General features: G+C 37.4%; 1 protein-coding gene across 1 annotated transcript in view; it reads left to right on the plus strand.

Annotated features, from left to right (window-relative positions):
- LOC140159365 (exostosin-like 3) overlaps positions 1 to 21088 on the plus strand; it is a 141369-nt gene that overhangs the window by 16061 nt on the left and 104220 nt on the right. Inside the window, 1 exon segment of the mRNA XM_072182813.1 lies at positions 14215 to 14319. The gene's annotated coding sequence lies outside the window, so the exon portion shown is untranslated.

A 21088-nucleotide genomic window follows, 5' to 3' on the forward strand; every position in this document is an offset into this window, starting at 1 on the left:
ATATCGGTGAAGAAACCTATAATTACTCCAGATGCAGCTTGGCTACTTGAAATGCCAACATATCAATCGATTCAAACTCAACCAGTTACCTACATTAAGGCATTCCGCTCTATTGCTTGTTGTTTTTCTCTCACTCTGCTTCGTACATCAATTTGTTTTTTGTCGGGTAAACTAGCCAAAAGCTGGCATGCTCCAGATAGAGTTTGATTTGGTCAAATTATTACTGCATTGCGCTGTGAAAAGGCTGCTAAGATATGCAAATAGCCGGGAGCTTTGTTCCAGTTAGAGAATTACCAGGTGAGATTTAAATGGCCATTTTGTAAATTGCTCATCGTCATGCAATTTTGCCCTTAATATTAGGCAGTGACACCTACATAGTTACAGGCAACAATGCAATTCTAAGGTTGGCACGCTCGAGGTTGTGTTATAAATGTGTTTATTAAAACTACTGCTGATATGTTTATTAAAACTACTGCTGATGTTGGATTTTTTTTAAAGCACTAAAAAACATGCACATTTTTATAGTTTTATTGCATGCTTTTGTATAATTATAATTTATAAGACATAAAGGCCAAATATTATGATTTACAAATTACAGTGTGCATTCCATATTTTGACAAAATATGTTTTTTTTTCTTCTTTCATAACAAAAAAGAGTTCAAACTGGAGTAATGATGCAAAAAAGTTAAGTTTAAAAAACCCAAAAAACGTGCTGACATTCTGTTGTTTTATGCGAAGCCACGGTTATGAGTAGGAAGAGAAATGTGAGAATTTAACTTGATCTTCATTTGTGTGGTGGCTGGACTAGTTGCCACATTCTGGATATTTGGTTTCTTGTCAAGTTGTAACTGAAGATAAAATTCAATTGGACTAAAGGTTATGGGATAGGTGGATCCAGTTCTGAGGTCTGTGGCAGACATGGCAGATGTTGTATTGATGCATGTAAGGTGGTGCACAGTGGTGGAAGTTAATTAGAAAGCTACTATTTGGGGCATTAGGGACCGTTCACAAACACTTGTTTGGGGGGCCTGATGCAAAAAAAATTCATCACGAAAATTTTTCGGAGCCCCCCTTTACAGACCTCAAAAATTTCACATGATTTGACATGAAAATTATGGGTCAACCCCATAGAAAAGCATATAAACTCAATTTACTCAGGCCCCCCCCCCTTAGGAGCATCAACATTTTTCAGGGCCCCTCTTTTTGCATCAGGCCCCCCTAACAAGTGTTTGTGAACGGTCCCTTACATGTATGTAGCCCTGCTAGATCTAGGTACGTTCCTTTTACAATTGGCCTCTGAAAACGAATATCACACACATAAGAACCGCACCCAAGAAAAATTAAAAAGGTTCTCTTCCAAGGTACAGTAGCCATAATCTACATATACATATGTAGATATTTTCTAGAGAGAAAGGTCCTAGATCTACATGTAGCTCAGGCTTGGGTGATATTTTGATCAATTGAATATAGTGATTACTTTTTTGTCTCGCCTGAATGTTCAGGGAGAGACTTAGTAATCACTATGGTGTGTGTGTGTCCGTGTGTGTGTGTGGGGGTGTGTGGGGGTGCGTGCGTGCGTGCGTGTGTGTGTTGGAAAAAGCTTGTGAGCGCGTTATCTTGAGAACCGTAAGTGCTATGATGATGAAACTTTACAGGGGTAGCATAACCAGAGGGTGTCGACCTGATTAGATTTTGAGCGCAAAATATGGTAATTAAGTACCTAATTTGCATAATTTATGCGTAATAAGCAAAATACCTTGTGAACAGATTATCTGGAGATCCGTATGGGGTACAGTGACGTAACTTGGTGGGGAGAAGCGTGGCCAGATGTTCTCGACCTGATTAGATTTTCAGCGCAAAATATGCTAATTAAGTACCTAATTTGCATAATTTATGCGTATTTGATGCGTATCAAGCAAAAAAACCCTTGTGAACAGCTTATCTGGAGATCCGTATGGGGTACAGTGGCGTAACTTGGTGGGGAGAAGCGTGGCCAGATGTTCTCGACCTGATTAGATTTTCAGCGCAAAATATGCTAATTAAGTACCTAATTTGCATAATTTATGCGTATTTGATGCGTATCAAGCAAAAAAACCCTTGTGAACAGCTTATCTGGAGATCCGTATGGGGTACAGTGACGTAACTTGGTGAGGAGTAGCGGGCCAGAGGTTCTCGACCTGATTAGATTTTGAGCGTAAAATATGGTAATTAAGTACCTAATTTGCATAATATATGCGTAATAAGCAAAATACCTTGTGAACAGATTATCTGGAGATCCGTATGGGGTACAGTGACGTAACTTGGTGGGGAGTTTGCGTGGCCAGAGGTACTCGACCTGATTAGATTTTCATGAGGTCAAAGGTCACATACAAGGTCAAAGGTCAACTGAGGTCACCAAATCTTTTAATAATTAATTTTCAACTGTGCATCACATATCCCAATAACAGCTTCATCGGTCATGTAATTAAGGAAATATGACGACTTTAAGATAGTCGCTTTCTTTGTAAACTATAGCAAAGTAGCACTTTCAATGAGTGATAACTCGTAAAGGAAGCATCTTTCTGTTTTGATTTATTTGATGAAATAGTTCTTTGGTATTGCCAAATTTGATTTTTCAGCGCAACATACTTTTTCCAATTTCGCGAGGTCAAAGGTAACATACAAGGTCAAAGGTCAACTGAGGTCACCAAATCTTTTAATAATTAATTTTCAACTGTGCATCACATATCCCAATAACAGCTTGATCCGTCATGTAATTAAGGAAATATGACGACTTTAAGATAGTCGCTTTCCATGTAAAGTATAGCAAAGTAGCACTTTCAATGAGTGATAACTCGTAAAGGAAGCATCTTTCTGTTTTGATTTATTACTTTGATGAAATAGTTCTTTGGTTTTGCCAAATTTTTGGAAGGTCATTACAGGGTCATCCGAGGTCACTCAGGGGTCATCTGAGGTCAAGTTATTAAAAACTCGTATGGGCATGAAACTTGGTGGGTACAGTCATCATTTAAAGCCAAATTTTGGAAGGTCATTTTGGGGTCACCAGGGGTCATCTGAGGTCAAATTAGTAAAACTGTCGTATGGACATGAAACTTGGTGGGTACAGTCAACATTTAAAGCCACATTTTGGAAGGTCATTTTGGGGTCACCAGGGGTCATCTGAGGTCAAATTAGTAAAACTGTCGTATGGACATGAAACTTGGTGGGTACAGTCAACATTTAAAGCCAAATTTTGGAAGGTCATTTCGGGGTCATCTGAGGTCAAATTAGTAAAAACTGTTGGATGGACATGGAACTTGGTGGGTACAGTCAACATTTAAAGCCAAATATTTGGAAGGTAATTTCGGAGTCACTAGGGGTCATCTGAGGACAAATTAGTAAAAACTCTTATGGGCATGAAACTTAGCACGAGGGGTACAGTCAACATTTAGAGCCAAAATTTTAGAAGGTCATTTCAGGGCCACCAGGGGTCATCTGAGGTCATATTAGTAAAAACTGTTGCATGGGCATGAAACTTGGTGGGTACAGTTACCATCGGCCAGATAATCGTGCCCAGCCGATAACCGCCAAATTCATTTACCTCTCTACCAACAGTTATCGCTAAAGCAGGCGGTCACAAAAGCAGGCGAGACTCGTGGTTCGAGAACCGCCTTGTTTAATTGGGTACTTGATTAATTACAAATGTCATCGACATTTTGATTTGATCAAAAATAATTGATTGTTTTTAAATTTGGTATCAAATTAAGGGCAAGATATTGATTAGTAACTATGGACAGTTTCATTAAGATATCTTAAACATTGGCAGAATGGCACCCAATCCATTTGACCAAGTCAGGGGTGGTGGTGGCAGCGGTGCATGTGGCAGCGGTGCACTCATGTACAAACTCTATGGGTAGTTTGTATTTTAAGTGCACACAATTGTAAAATTGTTCATTATGTACTTCAAATGTGTCCTTATTACTATAAATTTGGTATCAAAAGATAGCTTAGTTGTCCATGTAAACATTTAAATACCTTAACTTTCTTAAAAGAATATAAGAGGACTGGTAGTCACAGGTAAGTCACATGACATACAAATTCGTCCCTATTCTCTACACAGTAAACCCAAATTTTCAAGCGCAATATAATGCTAGAGATTACCATCGCTGTATTTTTAAAAGTATACCCCCTAGAATAGCCAAAGTATACATTTTTGGAAAGCTCTTGGCTCAAGGAATCCAAAAATGCACTTGAAATTAGTGTAGGGTGTTACCCTAAGAAAATATTTTTCAAAATGTACTAGACTGATGGGTTGAATCGGTATAAAATTCCACCAACCATTTTCTGAAATACACATTGGTTTACTATCATAAAGCCCTATATCATCAGAAAGGTAATGGTCTGAACTTTTCAAAACTGCATTAAAAATTGATGGAGGGGTACACATGAATGAAAACCAGTACCCCAAGTAAAATTCATCAAAAATATAAAATGGGCTTGCATTTTTTACATTATTTCTTTTCACATATACTCTACACTAATTCTGATTCCATTTTTAGATTCCTTGGACCAATAGCTTTCCAAAAATGTATACTTTTACTATCATAGGGTGTATAGATTTCCAGATATGACAATTTATACCAAAAAAGGTACATCGTGACAGAAAAATCAAGGTGTGACGCAAAGTCGGCGAGTTCACGACGCATGGCCATATGCATTAATGTGTTAACTTGAAATCATGACAAATTATCCGTCTGATGATGGGTATACCCAATGATCGTAAGTGAGGGTATGCTGTGAAACTAGTAGTAACGGTTGCCTTTTCCAGAGGTCTATACTTTGAATCTGTTTCTACGCTCACCTGTAATGGGTTTTTAAGCACTTTTAATTCCAAAGTTAGTCACCTGAAAAATAATACTTGTTATATATTTTTTAAGCAATGTTTTTAAACTGAAAGTGAAAGGTGGTTTTTAAAATAGTTGCATTTATTGATTATTTAGCTGAAGCTACAACCAGAATAACAAGCGAAACAACTGTTAAAACACATATTTCTCTTAAATTGCACAGCAATGTTTTTAAAATAGTGGGGATGCTATGCAACAAATGATGCTAAACTTATCAAATTAAGTCAGAAACTTTGTTGTTACATGAAGTTGCTGTGAATTTGAACTCTGTTTCTCCCAATTCCTGCATTCCTCTTCAGGGTTAATTTAAGACTCCATATTGCTTGATAAATTCAAACGTTTCAATTCAATTACAGGTGATACTTCAAGGTAGACAAACTTGTACTTGTAGTTACTTCTACATAACATTTCAAACTCTCCATGCAGTGGAATTAGCTTGAGTTAAAAGCTTTAAATTGTTATCCATTTCACTTCTCAGAGTTTTAAGCTGTATTTACTCAGGGGACAAGGCGTCAGAAAACGCTTAAGAGTGCACTACACTAAATCCTTCCGCATTTGGTGTAACCCTTCATAGTTCCGGTAAAAAATAGCGCCTATGTGAAATATATCGGCGTCCCAAGGGAACCAAATTTGAGTGACTCTTGGTTGTTTTGATAAAACGATAGAATAGGAGCTCAACATTACAAATCTGTTCAGAAAATGTTCGAATCGAATGTACATGGGCAATAGGCCCTCGGAACAATATCATGGCCGGAACTGGTAAGGAGGCGAGAGTGTCGGCTGAAATTCGGGATGGCGCTGTTCATGAGTTCGTATCTTTTAAGCTTGTCTCAACTTGTCCCAAAAAATCAAATTTAAATAAAAGTTTAATCTTTATTTAAGACGTTGATTCGATCAAAATATTAAAAATGTTGTTACATGGGGTAGAAAAACAAATTTACTTTCTTGTATTTTCCTGTGTATTTCAATGGGACGATTATTTAGTGGTGTGCGCCCTTAAAAACAGAATGGTGACATTTAGTGTTGCTTAGCTTGTAAAGAGGACTATAGTCTAGAGGGGATGTTGATTTGGCTGTGGACATGATAGAGAAGAAGGCAGTCAGTGTTTTACCTGAACCTTTACAGCAAGAAGATGTTGAAGAATATAAGATAAACTTGACCTTAGTTGACATTGCAAGTCCATAGTGCTGCAAGGTGGTTTACATACAAGGAGTGTACTGAATGTTTGCATCAAAATTGTATTCTGGTATTTCTTTGAAAGTACTTTTAAGAAAAATCAAGAGCTGCAAACCCAAAAAACGTGCCCTATAAAATCCGAATTTGTAAGAAAAGTTTTTGTGAAATCCGCTCTTAGTAAAACTACACTTTTTTTGAATGATTGTCCCCCTTTTTTTTTCCCTTCAAATTTACACACTATTAGACTTAATACTTTTCTCAGTGAGGGAGTAGCATTTTGGAAGTGGAAGCCTCTTATCTTTCCACATTTTTTGTAAAAGGGGTACTGCAGGCTTTGCTGTTTGAAATTGCAGGGGAGCTTTTAATTGCTCTCCTTGAGTGCTACATACAGGAGAGCACTAAGAGTGCATTTTTACTGTACTGTATATACATATGGTTATTATTGTTACACCAAAGGTAGGCGAGCAGTGAGCACTAAAAAGCTCTCCTCAGCTTTATTTGAGGGTGTGATGGGGAACAATCGCTCTAGCTCTCCTTAAATGGCAAAACCCGGGGGGGGGGGGAGCACTTCAATTTGAAATTGATATAGGTGTAGGGCTGGCACTTTTGCACTAAGGGCCATTCGGTGAGAGCAAAATGTAAAAAATATGAGGTCATTGGGTGAGAGCATGATTTGTGGCATTCGGCGAGAGCAAAATGTAAAAAATATGGGGTCATTGGGTGAGAACATGACCTTTTTTTTTAATGGAATCTTTGGGTGTGAGCCGAAACAGCGCAACAGAAACCTCGAAAATCGAATTTCTAGTTCTAAATGGCTTCAAATTTCTCTGTTTTTTCAAAATAAGTGACAAAATCAGTGGTAAATGAAAGTTGCTGTTAAAATTGTGACAGAGCATGTGTTCGTAAAAAAATATGGGGTCTATGGGTGACAGCGACACTGAAAAAGGGGTCTTAACAGCCCTACATACGCGTCACCTCCAAAGTTGAGTACCCCCCGGGGCAAAACCTGGTACCGTAACTATTTAAACATCTTGGTCAGTGATTATCAGTTATTTATTGCAAACTGTTGGACCATCATTAGTTCAGCCAAACTGTTGAGCTCTTCCTTGCATGATTTGAAAACAGCCTTTAATAGTGAAATGGAACCCCACACCAGAGATTTGAGACCTCACTTAACCTGTTTTCACTGTGTTTATTCAGGGGACAAGGTATAAGGGAACCTGATGAGCAAGATAGTGACACTAATGGTGCCTAATGCTGGTAAGCAGAATCAACACTGGCAGCCTAGTGGTGTTTGGTGCAACTTGTATAAAACATGTCAATCTGGATAGGGGTCTTGCATTGGTATTTATAACATTTTTCGGGAAATTTTGTTTTAAAGGGAAGGTGTGTGTCTCATTTCTGAAACTGTAGATAAATGTAGATGTATGTATGTATGTGCACACTCAAAACTTGCCATCTAGATGTGTGTGGATATGGTACTCAAATCATACACATAAAGTCCAACCTCACTTGAACAAAACATCTTTTTCAATTTTTTTAAAACATTCGGCCAAAACCAGGCTAAGCCTAAACTGTGTTCAGAGGCTACTAAATTCAAGGGATGCCATCGGGATATGACGGGTCAGGGATATGGGAAGAGGTCCGATTTTAGTTACAGATTACTCCATTATCGTACCAAATGATCTTCAAAGGAATACATCAGAAGGGCCAATTGAGACCCGTATGCAGGATTTGTTTAGGGGAGGTGCGGGAGTTCAAGAAAATGGATCTTTTTTTAATGAAAAGTAGGCTTGCACATATTTTTTTTGAAAAAGTGGACCTAAATTCCCCATAAAATTATCCTCTTTGTGGACTTTTTTTGAATGCCAGATCACTAAAAAATGGATCTTCAGTCAATTTTGTCCACTTTTGGACCTTATTGTTGAAAAATTAGCAAAAAGTTGACCTCTGGGGATTTTTTTTGGGGGGGGGCTGCCACACCCTCCTATGTACGAGCCTGGGAAGGACATCTCTTCTTGTTGTATACAGCAGTGTTAAATTTCGAAAGTACCATCTTTTATTATAAATTGTCTAGTTTAAAATTATGAATAGTATTACACAGCACTGACCCGGTTCCATTTGAGATAGCGTAATAGAGTGGCTGAAAGAGCCCTTGTGAAGGCACCGTGGTCATGAAAAACACAAATTACAATTCAGGTAACATTATTGGTGTCAACTGGCAAGCTTGATCAGATACAGATAGTTAATGAACATACTGAAAACCAGTTTTCTAACTCCAATCGCAAGGTAGTCTTGGTAAAGTGAATGAATGGCATGTTCTTATCTGTGGTGTTTGGTTGAATGTATCACTATGGACCACAATGGCCTCATCCCAATGGCATAGTTCAATACCTCACTTAAACAATCATAGTGCAAAATTTGACCTCAAGTTACAGAGTATGAGTTTTTGTACCCAAATTTTCAAAGGTCATTCAATGAATGTACAAATGTATTGGGGTTAAAGAACTTTGCCCCGATAGATGAGCATGTTGTGGATCCTACATGTAGTGTATGTACATGTATCTCTTTGTGGAATTGAATTATCGATTGGAAATAATATAGCAGTGTGATTCACTCATAACCTACATTTGATGGTACAAAAGTCAGTAACAAAGTTACGTTATGTTGCAAAGTCTTAATGTAAATCCAACATTTTGAAACAATGTAAAAAGTTTGAGGTTTTCAAGCTTTGAGAGGGAAGTCTCAGAAATATCGATTGAAAGTGGAAGCTGATTTATACAATGACATTGTGCCATGAGTTTAATTCAGACAATCACTACATAAAAAAGAAGGTCTTTTGGTGATCAAACGACTTGGGAGTTTTATCTTTTTGGTCTTATTTTCGATTATCTAAATATTGCCTAAGCCTGGAGCCAAGAAAGAAGGATAGGCCTGTGCACAGTTCTCTAAAAGGACATTAGGGTTAGGGTTAAAAAGGACAATGTATATGGTTAGGATTAGGGCTATAGGGTCCTTGGAGAACTGTGCATAGTCACTACCGAACAAGAATATGTATTTACTCAGCATCATCAACTCATGCAGCAAATTGTGTTTTTTAAAGAAGATATCGAAATCTCAAAATTATTTCCAACGTAATACTTTCAGATTTTGATTGGCTTTCTAGTTGGTGCTCATCCTTCTAAAAAAGAATCACATTTTCTTTCCTTCCACGTAAGTCACAGACTTCAGTATTCAAACCGGATCCAATACAAAACCATTCCTGGTCAACAACCTGTGATAATGTATTTATGCAGTCTTGTAATACCAACTTGACTACAAAAGATACATCTATACTCAGCTCAGTCGATATTACCGTTAGTATATGCACCACTAGCTAGTTAAAACTATAAAAACAGACTTAAGGATAAAAGCCTTGATGTGCAGGTGTATGCTTTATAAATCTTAAATGCACTTCAAGATGGAATACTGATTTACATTGTATCCATTTGACATTAGAATCAGGGGGAGAAACTATAAGAGAAAAGAATGGATCGATACAAACATGTAGGCAGTTAATGGCGTACAGGATGTCCCAATAAAAACGATTAAGTCACAACTTGCTCATTTTATGAAATGTTAAATTGGACCAAGATTGGACCTTTTTTTGTTGATATAGCCTACATCTTTCACAGTATACAAGGGTGAAAATAAGCAGGAGTCGGGAGCTGTTTGGCTCCTGGTGTAGATCTGGAATGGCGCCGGGTCAGAATTTCATTTCACAGTGCAAGAATCAATCTTGATTCTTGCAGATTGAATTTGCGGGAATCATTTGATTCTTGCAAATCAACTTCTGTGTAAACTACATACATTTGAGAGAATCAATTTTGATGCACGCAAATCTGTTTACGAGAATCTTTGCGAGAATCGATTCTCGGATTCTTGCCAAAATTCTGACCATAGCTCCTAATTCCTGAGTACCAGGTGACACTTTCTCATGACACAAAGTAACTCCTGGTCTGTCAAAATATGTTCATATTCTGTGCAGTTCTACAAATGATTAACAGAAAAAAAGCCTTTCAGATCATAGTTTGTCTTTCAACATGACGATGAAATGTGCAGAATGTTAATGCTAAACATGCTAAACAAAATTGGTATTTGGTAAACTGGCTACTGCTACATGTAGATATATGAAGTCTAAGGTTCAAGTAGCTCTGAGTTCCTATTCGCTGTCGTAGTGCACGTTAGTAACTACATGTATTGGTTACTGCTCCAAGCCTGGGCTCATACACCTGTTCTGAATTTTGATATGCCATAGGCTTTGTGTTGTGATCATTTCGATCAGTGGTTCGTAACAAAGAAAGCGTGATCCAGTTGACCTAGCAACGGTCATATTGTAACGTGCACTACGACAGCGAATTGAACCAGGAGACAAGTGACTCCTGCATTAACAAAATCCCAACAAAACAAAATAATACGAAACAAATAACCTATTCAACCAGACATATTACAGTTGCAAGAATGAAAGAATCTATAGACAACTTGTTCTACCTCATGTACTGTGATATATTTAGGGATTCACTCCTGTTTCACCGTTGTTCATCACCGATTAACAACGATGCGGCCGCGTCGTCTGCATGGTTTACTTCGCGAGGGCAGCTTTAGCTGCATGAGCGAAAGTAAACCACGCAGAGCGCCGCTGACGCGAAGTTGTTAATCGGTGATGAACAACGGTGAAACATGATTGAATCCTTTCAACAACGAAAAGAAGCTAAATATCGTATAATTCACAATTATTTTACGAGGAATGTCAGTCAATCATTGCCACTCAGCCTTACAAAAACTTCGATGATTTCTCTGTTGATATCAGCAATAAAACTACAGAATAAAACGGTAATGTTTAGCCGCTACCTGAAAAATACTGAATTCAAATTGAAAGTTTGCATACGCACAAAGGTTCCAGGCATAACGAATTTTATGCGCACTCGCGTAACGCGTAGTCTCGCTCGCGTTCGCGTATACGCTACAGTAAAAGTGTGGATTCATCATGGATTAACAACGTTTGGCTCCTGTACAAGGTATAGGAAGAGTTGTTGAATATAGCATAACAAATCTACCGTGCAGTGATTTATCGATATGGCAAACTAACAAATTTTTGCATAAAGAACACTTTTGCAAAACAAACAGACAGACAAATCAAAGTTATACGCTTGATAAACTGAAGCTAATCAAAAGCACTCAGAATTATACTTGTAAGCATCCACGTGAAAGAAAACACAGATTTAGGGTGGTTTTGAAAAGCAAAGGGTTTCAAGGGTCTCAAAACACTCATTTTATTAGAAAAAGGGGTATTTTTTTTAAGAACAATCCTCGCTTAGGGTATTTTGTTTTAAATTACGCAATTAATGACCATAAGTGATGACGTATTAATCAAGTTATGCGGCACAAAAGAGTGGTTTCCAAGCGATTTTACAAACCAGATTAAAAAAATGTGAGCCGACTTCAACAGCGCCTTGAATAGCCGATCATCATCACTGAATGACACTCATACTGACACAGGCAATGTCTATCCTTGTTTAGGGACAAATTTCAAGCCAATTCCTCACATGGGGTATATTTTTAATGTATCTTGTTTGGGGCCAAATTTCAAACCAATTTCTCGCTTAGGGTGTTTTTATTTGAGTAAAATCCTCGTTTAGGGTCAGTTTGATAAAATTTTGTCATCCTCGCTTAGGGTCATTTAACATTTTTGAAAATCAATTCACCCGGATGCTTACCACTTTTATACATTGTACATGCGTGCCTCCTTGTCCACTTTGTGACTGATGGTAATTTAACTGATAGATCTTGACAAGAACTTGGTGAGGTGTAAAACAAAGGTCACAAAGTGTTTGTCTGATGGGCAACAACTGTGAGATTTCACTACTCTTAAGAGCTTTAAGATTGTTTGAAGTAGCTCCTTATTTAGCTAGAACTTGCTAGATTCATGACATTTAAAATCCATTAATATCCCACTCAAAGAAGCAGTAGCCAATTAGAAAAGATGTTCAGAAAATTATTGTATCGAAAGTGCGTAATTGTATAATTTTATAGTACATGCAGTGTGCACAGTATTTTTTGAATATGTGCGCATCTTGTGGAACTGAATTGTTTTCCTTGGAGGGAGGTGGATGCATTAACATTGCTCATGTTTTTTTCCAACATTTTATCAGATCAATTTTTACTACCAAATCACAAAAATGTGATATTTTCTGTCATGAATGTATGTATTGAAGTAGATTCCACTTTCTTGTCCTGCAAAAAGTATGGCTGTATGATATCTCAGAATTGATTTTCATGACATTGGACTCTTTTCGCTTTATCGTACATGTATTTCATATGAAAGCCAATTCCACCAACATTTTATACATATTCATTTTCCCATAAAGTGAAGAACGTTTGCATTAGAAAATTGAATTATTTTACATTCCAGTAGAGAAGCCATTTCCACTAATATTTCATACACTTTTGTTTTCAACAAAAGTGGAGAACAATTGAATTGCATTAGAAAATTGAATTTATTTGTCAATCCAGTAGAGCAGCCAATGTAATATTCCACACAGTTATGTTTCATCCCAAAGTAGAGAACATTTGCATTACAAAATTGAATTTATTAGTCATTCCAGTAGAGCAGCCAATGTAATATTTCATACACTTTTGTTTCATCCCAAAGTAGAGAACATTTGCATTACAAAATTGAATTTATTAGTCATTCCAGTAGAGCAGCCAATGTAATATTTCATACACTTTTGTTTCATCCCAAAGTAGAGAACATTTGCATTACAAAATTGAATTTATTAGTCATTCCAGTAGAGCAGCCAATGTAATATTTCATACACTTTTGTTTCATCCCAAAGTAGAGAACATTTGCATTACAAAATTGAATTTATTAGTCATTCCAGCATGCAGCAGAGGATTGATTCTGCTTGGGTTCATAATTAGCCTACAAAAATCAAGCACTTTTGTTCTCTCCTAGGAATTCCCTAAATTATATTACGATGTTCTAATGTACACCTATTGGTGTATCAAGTGCAGAAGGCAACATTTGGACTATTTTTAGCAGCAAGTAGTAGACTTATTGGGTTAATTGGGATGATTTAGGCAGTTAGTAACTTTGCGATGGATTGTGAATCATGTGCATGATCATTACAAACCATGTAAGGTAGGGACTGAGTCCCGGACTAGAACATAAATGCTAGGATCATTCATGGTTGACCTAAAAAAAAAAAAAAAAAAATTTCAAGATGTTTTGTATTTTTAATATGAAAATTGATAATTTGTATTCATGTCATACTCTATTAATGATTTCAAAATGCATTCAAATTCAATGCATTTTGAAATCATTAATAGAGTATGACATGAATACAAATTATCAATTTTCATATTAAAAATACAAAACATCTTGATTTTTTTTTTTTTTAGGTCAACCATGAATGATCCTAGCATTAGGTCTAGGTCCAGGGACACTACAAAACCGAAAAAAACCCTAAAAAAAACCCTAAAAATAAACGGGTGCCCGGGCACAAAATTACCCGAAACTCCCAACCCTAAAACCATGTAAATCAGATTTGTTCGCTGTGGTTACTAGTTATACCAAAGAGGCAGTAAAACGTGATGAGATGACAAATAGCAGTAAAACGGAAAGACTGCTATGCATTAGAGGTGGTGCAATAAGTATGTGTAGGGGAGGGGTGAATCGTAGGGGTACCAAGCTTTTTAGCAGGTCAAAAGGAAGGGCAATCATCTTTTGGCATGTCAAAAGGGTTTTTGGTATTTTAGCTTTTGGGTTTCAAGTGTATATACTGTGTAATGATACAGACAAAATTTATGGTCTCCAAATTAATTTGGCTGTGGTCTGGGTGATTATTTTACAGGCATGTTCATGTTGCTGAGAGATAGAGAGAGCAATATTTCATATTTGGTAATTAAAATAGAATGTTGTGATGATGGATAAAATTAAAGCATTATTCTTTCTTCACGACATCTCATTGATGGTATACTGGTAGTCCGGTACTCAAAACAAGCAGAATATAAAGTGTTTTGTTTTCTGTTTTTGTATTTTGATTATTATCCTTTGATTTATTTCATAAATCACCATTTTAATTAAATCATTCCGTTTCTCTTTCACATGTTTCAGGTATCCGATAGTTTGAATGCAATACTAGTAAACAATTACCTCGAGCCCAACGCCAGACTGTCGTAGATGTGCAACAAAACCGACTGGTTTGCAGTTATAAGCACAGTAAGTAGTTTGCTCAAAGCTATTTAGAGGTTTTTAATTTTGTCTGGAGACAGATCATATGTGCTGTGTGTGTTTATTGAAAAGGTAATGGGACCAAATTCAAACGGGTGGTCTGCTGATTGAATTCGATTTTTAGCGTGTCTCTTGGCTAATACGTTGATTGTTTCAATGCAAGTGTTATGAGCTCTACATGAACGTAGGCGTGAAATGTAGGGTATCGTTCATTTGGGTGATCAATTAACATACAGGACAGTCGTCAAGTGTGGTGTGATGGGTGCAGCTTGTCCTGAGTGTCTAGGACATATTTGGTTAGATAATATGTGGTCGATAAATTAATTGCACAATTAAAGAAAATTGTGCATGTTACATGTAAATGTTAATCTTGCTGTGTCAGACCTGTAGCCAATTCGCTGTCGAAGTGACGTAATAATCGGACTACCATAGCAATGGATGAATACAATTTTTGAATAGATAGCCCTACACTACAAGCAGATTGCACTAATCACCTGTGTATGTCTGCAAACATAGATTGAATACAATACCTTCTTGTCAAAAATACTAATTTTACAGGTGCGAGTGATCAGCCTTTCTTTGACATCTATGGTTCAATGCATAGTTACAGCGTGAACGTTTTCTTGCAGGGCAATGTATTTAAAATTGTATTCATCCATTGCTATGGTAGTTAATCTGATTAATTATGTTACTTCGACAGTGAATTGTGATCTCTTCGACCATCAGTTTATTGCACAGTTCCGTAACCTGCTAACTAGGATACATTCAGGTAACTTGTCATTGCAGAAAAAACCAGTGGTTGTCAATAGTCATACAGGTAGATTCTGGTTGGGGTGTACCTTTAGATGAATCTCATTTTACGCATTCCTACACCTCAATGGCAGCCATAGCTGGGTCCCCGTAGTGTATATTGCACCTAAAATATGAAATGATGCATCCTTGGCGGGGATTTTAAACTGCATTTCATCACCTGTGTTACACATAGACAATAGAATGATGATTGTTTACAACACGATACAACATAACATCGATTTTTAAGCGGATTTAATCTACCCAATTGGGCAGTCACAACACCAGTTTGGTGCGCCGGGGACCCAGTCATGGTCAACTAAATTCTGACCATCACTTGGCTCGTGAGATTCGTCTATACATACAGCCAGGACATACAGTAACATTATTCTGATGTCATGCAGATCTGGATGCCATCTTCAGTGATCTTATATTGAATAGAATCTCTTGTCAGAGCAGTAAACCTGTCACTTGCACAGACTGAAGTCCCATGACATTACTTTACAGTCTATTACATACATGTAGACCTACTTGTACTTCAACCCTGGCTAAGATCTCTTCAAGTATAAATGTGGATGACACTTGGCTCATAACCAAGGGAAATTAAATAATTGTCTGGCTATATCAAAACTCCTCATTCCTCTTACCTACAATGACTTATTTTGATGCAAGATGAAGGGAATCTTTTAAAGTATTTGAGTGATAGGGCAGTGGTTAAACAGCTCGATCTGTGGAACATTTTCGGCAAACAATGCAGATTTTGAAGGTTCAATTTACTCTGATCAGTATGTGTCATTTTGCAAGTTGCAGATCGTGTTGTCAAGATATATTTTAACTTTATAGATGACGCAATCAGACATATCCCAGAATATCTATGAAAAAAATGAGGTTAATTTCATACACAAAACGAATTGACGGCGTCAGTATAGACTCTATGCAATAAAGCGGAATGGTATTTTAAAACAATGACATAGCAGCCATGATGGAAGACAGTTCTAAGATGACAGAGGGACAGGTTAGTAATAGTACTGGTCCAGTGCAGGAGGTGACAGACCACCTCCCTGATGGTGGCCTATATGTACTAAATGCATGTCATTTCAATGCAGTAACAACCAATATCCTAAGCAAGACAAGTCACGAGACGCCCGACGGTAACAACTTGGACGTTGAATTCGAGTGGCTGTTTCATTTGAAGGCATCACAGTGAAACTCCTCTCCCTGGCGAGTGACTGCTTCACAGCCACCCGAGGGCATCACAATTAGAGGAACTTAGCCAGGCCTACATTGTAGGACAGATTCATCCCACAACCATTCTAACCAACAACCTGTTTTTATGTACTATTATTATGGAAAATCCTCCCTGGAATAAGTAATTTTATAAAAAGTGAGGATGCCTCTAATCTCTATCATGAGTGATGCGATGCCTATGCCTATAATATGCCTATTTTGGTGAGTTCCAGCAAAAGAAAATCAGAAAATTTCAAATAGATCACATCACAAGCAAAAATAACTTCCTACTTCCTATTTTGAGTGTGTTTTAATTGAAGCCATTCATTTAGAAGTCATTGACCTATTAGTTGATCGGGAGAGAAAAACAGTGTCAGCCAAATAACGCTCCATTATATTTGATTCAAATTTGGCACTCAACAGGATACTTTCATTGAAATGAATTTTACATATTTCAATATTTGTTTAAATGTACTTATGTATGATATTATGCACCTGCAATTCAGGTTTACTGTATCCTTATAATCCATCATCCCATGAATATTGAGGGTCTGTGATCGCATGTGGCTGTATGAACATTTTGTACTTCAAGGGTGCACACCACTAAATATAGGTGAACCCCCATGGATATAAATGCACAGAAATTAATTGTTTGTTTGTTTTATATGATCCTCGCAAAGGAACTTAGCAATATCTATGTAGGCAGGGTAAATTCCCCAGTTTGGCTTTACACTGTACACCAAGAATTAATTTTCCATCCTATGGGATCATAATTTGAACACTTTCTTTAGGCCTAAAAAAATTTGTTTGATTGGCGTAACATAAAATTTTTTTTAAAGCTTACCTAATGATTCTGAAAATGACCTCTAATTAACGCCCCCTTTTGGAAAATGCAACGCCCCGGGGCCAACTATTCAAGGAAATACGGCAATGGCTAATGTCATGCAAGCTCCAAGGAAAATACTAATTTGTGGCAGTACATGTACGTACTTCTATCCCTGGTACTTCAGACCTTTGTGTTTACACCACCAAATGTGGTCTACTTGGTAAATTGTGACCCTGGCATTCCCATACCGCATTAACATGCAAGTAATACTAACTAAACGATGAAAATCTGAAATGGTTGAAAAATTGAATAAACACATCCCATCCACATATCATCATTTTCATCCATGTGTACCATCACTACCATGTGTACCATGTGTCAAGCATTATTACAATATGTATACATTTGTACTGTCGCTGCATTATCACATTTCTGGGCTGGGGAGTTAAAATGTCATTTTTAGCATAGATTTTTGATTTAAGAGAGGAATCTACTTGAACTGACTAGCTTTATGTTTAGATTTAGTCTCAGTGCCTTGCAGTGCAAAACCTGATATCATCTGAGTTGGACTCTTCTACACATGATGGCTATGTGACACTTTGAGATAGTGGGCATGGCATAGAGTCGTATGTTTGCAATGCTGTTGCACTTGTAACCGGTTAGCTGGTTAAGTCGTGCCCTTGGGCGGAGAAGGGTAGAAGGGATACTAGATTAGCCGTTCTGCCATGTCAACAGTAGATCGCTTCTAGCTTGGGTCTGAAGCCACAGACATTGTATTTACATACCCTGTCATGAACTAATCAACAGGAATTGTTTTGGGCAGTGAGCGTTTGTCACCATGTGTAACAGAAATGTTTAACTAAGTTTGAAGTTTTCATATTTGTGTGCAGAGGTAGTTTATAGTACAGAGTGATTTTTTTGCATTGCAATCCTGTAAGATCACTGGCGTGTCCAGGATGTTTTCCTGTGGGGGGGGGGGGTGGCCCAGAGGGGCTTTCAGAGTTATGCGGGGGCTTATTAAATGTCTAAAAAGCCAAAAAACGTCTGATTTTACATGATTTTAAACAAAGTGCAGGGGGCTTCAGCACCCAAAGGCCCCCCCCCCCCCACCCCCGGACATGCCACTGAAGATGTTGTTTTTGACTTTTATTGAGCAAATGGCTGCGACAAATTATTAGTAATATCAGTGAGAAATGGTATGGAATTCAACAATGATACTGAGGTGATATTGATTGAACAGTAAGAAACATGCAAAACTAAATTTGTTTTGGAGAGTCAAATTCAATATACGCATACATGTATTAGGGCTCTCAACTAATGGGTAGTTATGTACCGGGTACCCGATTGAATTTTCAAGGGAACTGGCACCGTAAAATACTGGGAAAAAAAAAAAAAAAAAAAAAATCAAACAATTTTTTTTAATATTTTTTAATTTTTTTTTTTTCAAAAGTTTTGGCGACTTTGGAGAACCACTGGACCTATTCTGAAATGCTAAGATCATTAGGATCATTCACAGTTAATTTGAAAAAAAAAATTGAAAAAAATTACGAAAAAATTACAGTTTGTTATTATTCTTAATATGTAAACCACAAACTTATGTTTACCTCTTCATCTATCACATATTATAAATGCACATTGGTTTTCCATGCATTTATAATATGTAATATATGAAGAGGTAAATATTAGTTTGTGGTTTGTATAGCAAGGTTAACAAACTGTAATTTTTTCGTAATTTTTTTTCAAATTTTTTCAAATTACCTGTAAGTGATCCTAGCACTTCAGAATAGGTCAAGTGGTTCTCTAAAGTCGCCAAAACTTTGAAAAAACTTATTTTTTTTTTATATATTTTTTTTTCGGGTACTTTGACCCGTGAATTCGGACCCGGGTAGGCCAAGAACGGGCGGGAACTCGGGTACCCGGGAATTGGTGAGAGCCTTAACATGTATGTTACACTGATTTTATGCTGCAATAAATTTTCCTTTTATAAACCTCATGAACTTAAGTTTACACGATCAGTGATTTATATGATCCAATTCATTGGTTAAAATAACAAGCCTCACTCCTAGCCATCTCAAAGATTTATTCGTCTTTACTAGAGATGAGTAAATCATCTTCTTGCATTCATACATGTAATGATAGTATTCTGGTGAATCCATATTCACAGGCAAACATTTTGAGCATTTTTCCTCATATTTTCTTACTCGTATATCTCCAGATTGACTTTCTAAAAACTATGTTAAGTGTACTTGGATGTGGTCTATCTCAACAGCAAGCGCTTGCCTTGGACCCACTTGATTACAATCAAAGCAAAAGATGAGACAGGGAGATAATTGAGGAGCAGACAGAGAGAAAAACAAAAGTAGAAATCAAAATAATCTATAATTGTATTGTTTTGTATAATTACACCATTGCATGTTGGGGTTTAAACTTTGGAGAGGGAATTCGAAGTATGATTATACAAAATCTTTATGGGAATTAGCAGGGTTGTAGCTATCCTGATTTTTAGTGGTGGGCTCTGAATTGCTAAAGTCCATGAATGGCTCGGGACGTGAGTGAACACGAGTGATCTGGAATACACTCTGGGGGTATCACCCCCTGAAAAAAAATTGTTTTTTGCTCTTTGTATGATGGAAAAAAATCATTAAAATTAATCTATGCAGGAAACATGAATGCCAAGTTCTGAATGCTTAGAATGGCATATCTATGTTCCATACAGCATCCATTTACTGCATGCAGGACCCCCCCCTAAAAAAAATCCATTTTTGCAGCAGTACCCCCTCCCCAAATGTTCAAAGGAACACTTTTACTATTTTTCCTAATAAAAAGGTCCAAAAGTGGGAGAAAATATGACAAAATGACACCATATGTGACCGTACATACGAATGAGCCAGTAAATGTCCTCAATTGTATTCTGAGTTACAGTGTAAAATGGGCATGAAGGTCATATTTATAGTACCTCAATTTGGTGCTACGTGTACCTCATTTAATGAGATACACGTAGCACCAAATTGAAATACCTATGAATATGACCTTCATGCCCATTTTACACTGTAACTCAGAATACAATTGAGGACATTTACGGCTCATTCGTGTTGTACGGTCACATATGGTGATAAGGTGTTCAAAAAGTTCTAGGTCCACTTTAACAGAAGTGAAGGTCAAGGTTTGGACATTCCGCACCCCCTATCAGCCTGATCACAATATCAAGAGTAAGTTTCAAGATGATATCTGATTCACACATTGAGCGTGTTTATACTGAGCACCTCGCATTACCGCGAATTCACCTTCACCCGCATTTCAATCCTCTCGCATTCACTGGGTCGTTTCTACTGCGCTGTTAATGCAGGGTAACAATTCACTACCCACATATTTAGTGGGGAAGGCAAATAGTTTTTGTGACCTTTCAAGGTCAGATTTTGAATGCTCACACTGTATTATAATAGGCTAACTTCCGTGTCACCCGCAAAATCGTCACCCGTGACTGTTTCTACTGCGAACGTTATCGGCAGTTTAACCACTATTAACCACCTCAATAGGTGGTTGACGGATTCACTCGCATTACCGCGCATTAACCTTCACCCGATCTGTTTCTGCTGGGGCCGTTACCGCGTATTCCTCGCATCACCCCGAATTCACTCGAATTAACCTGCAACCGTCTGCTCAGTAGAAACACGCTAATTGACAACAGGTTGATAGCTGACAAATCAAAGTGTTGTCATAGCCCAAACACATCAAAGAATTAGTCCTAATAATAGAATTGCACTATAGTAGTAGGGACACAGTTGGGTGTCTACTCCTGGCAATTTGAATGGAAATTTATACTCAGGAAACTACCTTTTCACTTCCTCTGTGGTACTCTGTGTGAACTTTATCAGTTTGGGTCCATGCATTACATACATAGTATTTTGATGCTGT

The sequence above is a fragment of the Amphiura filiformis genome, chromosome 8 (genome assembly GCF_039555335.1).
Source record: "Amphiura filiformis chromosome 8, Afil_fr2py, whole genome shotgun sequence".
In the NCBI taxonomy this organism is placed as follows: Eukaryota; Metazoa; Echinodermata; class Ophiuroidea; order Amphilepidida; family Amphiuridae; genus Amphiura; species Amphiura filiformis.